Source organism: Ixodes scapularis, unplaced genomic scaffold (assembly GCF_016920785.2).
Source record: "Ixodes scapularis isolate PalLabHiFi unplaced genomic scaffold, ASM1692078v2 PGA_scaffold49__6_contigs__length_1374808, whole genome shotgun sequence".
Lineage (NCBI taxonomy): Eukaryota > Metazoa > Arthropoda > Arachnida > Ixodida > Ixodidae > Ixodes > Ixodes scapularis.
Window position 1 is genome coordinate 473,493 of NW_024609878.1, and position 7,368 is coordinate 480,860.

At 44.2% G+C, this 7,368-nt stretch overlaps 1 non-coding gene across 1 annotated transcript; it reads right to left on the reverse strand.

The window, feature by feature from the left end:
* Positions 1–7,295: 7,295 nt before the first annotated feature.
* Positions 7,296–7,368, reverse strand: Trnak-cuu. Its single transcript has one exon. It is a non-coding gene; the product is annotated as a tRNA-Lys (tRNA).

Below are 7,368 nucleotides of genomic sequence, written 5' to 3' on the forward strand. Positions count from 1 at the left end.
GACAGCTGTCTTTTGTTTATTTTGCATTCATATAACTTTTGTTGTGCAAATAAAGCTTGGAATACTGGATTTCTTTTTTACAGCGGAGCTGTTAAGGACTAGGTTCCCCAGGATCGTGTCCGGTATGTCGACACAAACCTACCTGGACAGCTACTGCCATCTATAAGGACGGCAGCAAGCACACAACCAGTATGGTTTCCACCGTCGCTCGTAGATGGCGGCAACCTTTCCAGCTGTAATAAAAGAATGGATGGTTTGGCGCGCTGGTGAGAATTCATCGTAGGAAACGGCGCGAAAAACAGGCGACGACGAAGAAGAAGCACACAGTGTATCGAGCACAGCTCCGCTGGTCTTCCGTCTTTTTTATCTTGAGGGTATTCAAAGGGTAAGTATGTGAGAAGCAGACATTCACCAAGTAGAACGAGAATAATCCCGGAAGAAGGGGACAAAGGACAAACACTAATCTCCAAAAACAGCTAGGTGATTGGTGCGCAACTTAAAAATTCCAATCTGGTGGTATCGAACCAGGGACCTCTCCATTTCCGGTGGAGCACCGTACCAACTGAGCTAACCAAAAATTTTCATTAATTGCTTCATCATCATACACCAAGTGTATGTTTTCCCCCTTCTTGCTTTACTTAGTCTCAAGTTTTTAGTTAAAATGAAAAATCATTAACTCGCATGCTGTGTAAGTGGTATTCCGGTTATGTAAAGCTTGAAAACGACATACATTTGAGTTTGTTTTTGAGCACTCTTTCTGCTTCACCTGTCCCCTTTTAGCTGGTTGTGTGATCAGTAGAGCTGGGATTTCCGGATCAAAATTGGCATAGGAAACGCCAAAACATTGGGACACTTTCCAAGACAATGCAAGCTTCTGTGAGAACGCTCTGAGTGTTTTTTAGCGACTAAATATGCAGCTTTTATTGAAAGAAATAGGAACATCTCGAGTGTTAGTTTGCTTAAGCTGTGCCTTTTTTCTGTTTGACAAGTTAAAATCGGAGAACAACTGCTCTGCTTCCAGAGGCAGGCGGTAAAAACCTGAGGGCTCGTTTGGCATCCAAGTCACAAACGCCATTTGGAGTTTTTGGTGAACGTACCCACTCCATGTCGGGGTTTTTCTCGAGCGACTTACTAAGTTTGCTTTCGCAGAGCTGTCCAAATTCTCTGCGACAAAATCCAAGATTCCAAACTGCATCTCTACATCGAGCCCCGCGGTTTACAGCCTTGCAATCGCGTTTTGTGTAAATCCGTTCTACTCGATAATGCAGAGCTCGCTGGCAACAAGAGCGTTGCTGATCACGATCTCTTGCAGCAGCTTCGTGGCATCAGTTGTCCCCTTATAATTTCTTCACGAAGTCTGCCACTGTGCTGCGGTTTCCCACGTTGTACATTGCTACTCTTCAAAATGTGCCCCGTCGGGAGGTAAGGGTAGGTTCATAGAGGCGAAGAGCGAGCGTTGCTTCACAGATTTAGAGAGCACTTTTTTCATGTCAGACACAAGTGACTTTGCCACAGGGTGCAACTCTCAAATCTGCTCTGCCACACAATGCATAGCGTGAGCAATGCATGTATCATGTTTTGCAGGGAAGGCAGCCGGCTCATAAAAGGCAGTGCACGCGGTTCGGTCGTCGTTGGAGCCATTTGCTAAAGAATGTCACGCTTGCTTCTTGCCGATGCAAAAATAGGTGAAAGGCACTTTTAGTCAAGTAACTGTACACTTAAAAGTTGCGACAATCGGGACAATATTAAATCTTTCAGGACACTCGACGTAAAATTGGGACAATTCAGGACAACAAACTTGATGAAGACCAAAATGGAAATTGCTTCATAGATGTGTACTGATAGCTGACACTGCTAATTGAACTCTTAGAAATTGGGATATGCCCCGGAAATCCCAGGTCTAGTTATTCGACTGATCAACTTGGTCTTTTTTTAAGTATAAATATTATAAAGGAGGTTGTATTTAGTGTAATAACTGTTGTTCGTGCCTTCCTTGTACTTTTTTTTTTTTTTTTAGCTAACTATTTGTGGTTGAATGTAGAACTTGCCAAGTTAGAACGAAATGCAATCATCTTGTTTTGTTTTTGAGGCTTATGAATATCAAGTTTGTTTACCTGGCACAAATTTGTGAAGCACAGTTTTGAAGTACTGGTTCTGGGTAGCATATTTTAACATGCAGAAATTTGTAATGGCATTTCCCAAACTTCCCCTCTGCCAAAAAAAAAAAAAAAAAAAATCACATAGCTGCTGTTTTTTTTTTTTTTTTTTTTTTTTTTACGAAGCATTGGTTATTCAGGATGTCATTTTGGTTCAAATCAAATAAACTCTTGAGTCGGTTTCTATGAATGCTGAAACCTTTTTACTTGAAGGAAACTGCCCATTTCTTTGCCATTCATTATGTCCACATGAATGTCCACACGGAAAATGATCGATGTATTTCAGAAGGAGTGGACATTCTCTCGCGCCATACAACCCCGATCAGCCCACTGTCCATTAAAAGGGCTGAAACCTACTTAAGAGGGCATAGCTTATCTCTCCTGCCGGCAGACAAAGAAGGCGGTTTTGTGCTCATGCACAAGGCCTTGTTTGGCAATAAGGCCTTAACGGCCATTGAGTCAGTCTTCCATTGCCATCAAGATATCACCTTAAGTAAGATCAAAAGCCAAGCCAAGAAGCTATGTAGCTCTCTTGACCTCAAGCAACTTTGTTCATCCATCGACAAAAGCAAATTATCCAGCCTTGAGATTTTCTTCAGTGCAAAAACGCACAAGACTGATTGCCCCCTCAGGGTCATTGTGTCTGAACGAGGCACTTGGCAAAAGTCCATCGCAGTGTTCCTCCAAGACAAACTAAACCTTCTTGACATCAATGATCCCTACCTGATTAGGAGCTCAGATGAGGTCTGGCAATTCCTCCATGATGTCACAGATAGAAGTCTCAACGCCTTTTCCATCGACGTCAAAGACCTTTATTATGCCCTCCCTCAAGACCGTCTTCTTAGGTGCATAGAAGAAAGTGTTGACTCCTTTGGTGTCATAGCCTTTCAAAACGCGTCAGGCGTCTCAGTCAAGGGTTTCCTAGATTTAATAATCACCTACTTGAATTCTACTTTTGCCACCTGGGAAGGCTTAACATACCTGCAGAAAACGGGAGTATGTATCGGTTCTTGTATAGCTCCCGTACTCAGTGACCTTTATCTGGCATTTCACAACAGATTATTGCAGCATAACCTTGACCAGTCCAAAGTAGTGCGTGTGTTTCGGTACGTGGATGACTACCTGATTTTACTTGACAGTAACAATGGAACCTTCCCCGACTTAGTGGCCAGTGTTCTGTCCACCTTCAAGGACTGCCTTCACCCGTTAAAACTCACCCATGAGCTTCCGGTTGAGCGATCTATAAGATTCTTGGACCTACGACTATTTTTTGAAAGCAATCACACCTGCTGGTCGTACGAACCTCGAGCAAAGAAGCCTCTCCTCAACCATAGCTCCGCCCACTCTAAGCTTGTAAAAAGAGGCATTATAAACTATGCCTAAAAAACTCTCTGGAAAAATCTTGCAAACACACAGTCCCTACGAGTTTCAACATGCAAATTTCTCGGTTGGTTTTAGCGGGCTACCCCCCGTCCTTATTAACTTCCGTTGCCGAAGTCCTACTCAGGGAGGTCAAGCAGGAAGGAGCTATAACACGCAGACCGCACCACAAGGCCTGTCATAGTTCCCTACATCCACAACTTATCCCACAAGCTTAAGAAAATGGCCAATAGAGTCAACGTAGACGTTGTCTTCTCCGCGCCAAATAGACTTTCTAGCTTGTGCAAGAAGGTCAATGGGACATCTAGTCGACCAGTTGGATGTATCAAAAACCACCTGAACAAGTTCGTGTCCTGCATTGAGGGAGTCATCTATTCCTTCCCCCTCACATGTGGCAAGTGTTACATCGGACAGACGGGTCGCTGTCTAAATGACCGACTTCGTGAGCACCACAACAATGCCATAAATTCCAACTCAGGTCATTTAGGCCTCCACTGCAGAGCGTGTGGATGTTCTCCCCTCCTAGAGAAATGCACCATACTGGGACAGAGCAGGGACAAAACGACGCGGGAAATAGTAGAAACCGCTAACATTGTAAGGCTAGATAGGATATGTGTTAGCACTCCTTCGCTAGCCTTAACGGAGAAAGAGTTGAACTATATAGAAAAAGCACAGTAGCAACGTCCGCTGTACAGGGAATTCATTACTTTTTTCCTTCTATATTTTGCTTCCTTCTATATTTTGTTTTTAATCCTTTTTCTGTCCTTGCCTTTTCTCTTTTTCATATGATCCTTGATTTTTTGTTTCACTGCCATTTGCATCGGAGTGAGTGAAGATGAAGATGAGGCATAATACATTTGAGTTGTCAGTCAGCGCTGCGTGAGTGTTCTTCCTGTGTATGCGTGATTTTCCTTTTTAAGTGTGTCTGATCTTGTGCGCTGTGAAGCATTATCATGAATTACCGACTCGCCCAAGCTGAAGTTCTGACCAATTTCATTTCTAGTACATCGGGCCCCTTTCTGCATCTTCATTTGTACCCCGACGTCCTTGTGACCCTCATCGCCATTAGCATCTGCCAAGCGCGGACGTTCAGTTACTGCCTCCGGGTCCACCTTCTACCTCCGGAAGTCAAGATACTGTTTGGAGGCTTTGCCCCATCAGTAGGGCACGGCAGAAGGTTGTGCAAGATTTTACAAGCTGAGTGGTACCGGCAGACAAGACTATACCGGAACAGTTTGTACGTACAGTTATGCAACAATTTGAGTCCACCCTATGGAAAACGAGCATGGCGTGAGTACTCCAACCTCACTGACCGCACAACCGAATATCTGTGGCGACTCACTTTGAAGCATCTCAGATCCCTTACTCCTCAAAAGACACGACACCAAAGCCAACCTTTGCATGTAATAGGCGACATCCCTCTTCCACCAAGCGTTGAGCAGGTACTCAGCCTCGGTCCTAAGTTCGCGGTTGAACCCCGCAAGTCGGCACCTGAGTTACTTTCCTTGGTCAGGCAAGTTTCACAGCGAGCCTCCAATACGGAAAATGATCGATGTATTTCAGAAGGAGTGGACATTCTCTCGCGCCATACAACCCCGATCAGCCCACTGTCCATTAAAAGGGCTGAAACCTACTTAAGAGGGCATAGCTTATCTCTCCTGCCGGCAGACAAAGAAGGCGGTTTTGTGCTCATGCACAAGGCCTTGTTTGGCAATAAGGCCTTAACGGCCATTGAGTCAGTCTTCCATTGCCATCAAGATATCACCTTAAGTAAGATCAAAAGCCAAGCCAAGAAGCTATGTAGCTCTCTTGACCTCAAGCAACTTTGTTCATCCATCGACAAAAGCAAATTATCCAGCCTTGAGATTTTCTTCAGTGCAAAAACGCACAAGACTGATTGCCCCCTCAGGGTCATTGTGTCTGAACGAGGCACTTGGCAAAAGTCCATCGCAGTGTTCCTCCAAGACAAACTAAACCTTCTTGACATCAATGATCCCTACCTGATTAGGAGCTCAGATGAGGTCTGGCAATTCCTCCATGATGTCACAGATAGAAGTCTCAACGCCTTTTCCATCGACGTCAAAGACCTTTATTATGCCCTCCCTCAAGACCGTCTTCTTAGGTGCATAGAAGAAAGTGTTGACTCCTTTGGTGTCATAGCCTTTCAAAACGCGTCAGGCGTCTCAGTCAAGGGTTTCGATTTAATAATCACCTACTTGAATTCTACTTTTGCCACCTGGGAAGGCTTAACATACCTGCAGAAAACGGGAGTATGTATCGGTTCTTGTATAGCTCCCGTACTCAGTGACCTTTATCTGGCATTTCATAACAGATTATTGCAGCATAACCTTGACCAGTCCAAAGTAGTGCGTGTGTTTCGGTACGTGGATGACTACCTGATTTTACTTGACAGTAACAATGGAACCTTCCCCGACTTAGTGGCCAGTGTTCTGTCCACCTTCAAGGACTGCCTTCACCCGTTAAAACTCACCCATGAGCTTCCGGTTGAGCGATCTATAAGATTCTTGGACCTACGACTATTTTTTGAAAGCAATCACACCTGCTGGTCGTACGAACCTCGAGCAAAGAAGCCTCTCCTCAACCATAGCTCCGCCCACTCTAAGCTTGTAAAAAGAGGCATTGTAAAACTATGCCTAAAAAACTCTCTGGAAAAATCTTGCAAACACACAGTCCCTACGAGTTTCAACATGCAAATTTCTCGGTTGGTTTTAGCGGGCTACCCCCCGTCCTTATTAACTTCCGTTGCCGAAGTCCTACTCAGGGAGGTCAAGCAGGAAGGAGCTATAACACGCAGAACCAGAGACCGCACCACAAGGCCTGTCATAGTTCCCTACATCCACAACTTATCCCACAAGCTTAAGAAAATGGCCAATAGAGTCAACGTAGACGTTGTCTTCTCCGCGCCAAATAGACTTTCTAGCTTGTGCAAGAAGGTCAATGGGACATCTAGTCGACCAGTTGGATGTATCAAAAACCACCTGAACAAGTTCGTGTCCTGCATTGAGGGAGTCATCTATTCCTTCCCCCTCACATGTGGCAAGTGTTACATCGGACAGACGGGTCGCTGTCTAAATGACCGACTTCGTGAGCACCACAACAATGCCATAAATTCCAACTCAGGTCATTTAGGCCTCCACTGCAGAGCGTGTGGATGTTCTCCCCTCCTAGAGAAATGCACCATACTGGGACAGAGCAGGGACAAAACGACGCGGGAAATAGTAGAAACCGCTAACATTGTAAGGCTAGATAGGATATGTGTTAGCACTCCTTCGCTAGCCTTAACGGAGAAAGAGTTGAACTATATAGAAAAAGCACAGTAGCAACGTCCGCTGTACAGGGAATTCATTACTTTTTTCCTTCTATATTTTGCTTCCTTCTATATTTTGTTTTTAATCCTTTTTCTGTCCTTGCCTTTTCTCTTTTTCATATGATCCTTGATTTTTTGTTTCACTGCCATTTGCATCGGAGTGAGTGAAGATGAAGATGAGGCATAATACATTTGAGTTGTCAGTCAGCGCTGCGTGAGTGTTCTTCCTGTGTATGCGTGATTTTCCTTTTTAAGTGTGTCTGATCTTGTGCGCTGTGAAGCATTATCATTTTTTGTCACTTCAAACAAAAGGTGAAGTAATATTTTTTTTTCTTTTTGTCTTGAAATAATTTATGACTGATGAAATATATCACACCATGCGCAATTTAAAAAAAAAAAATAAAAAAAAATAAAAGAAGAAAAAAAGAAATCGCCCAACGTGGGGCTCGAACCCACGACCCTGAGATTAAGAGTCTCATGCTCTACCGACTGAGCTAGCCGGGC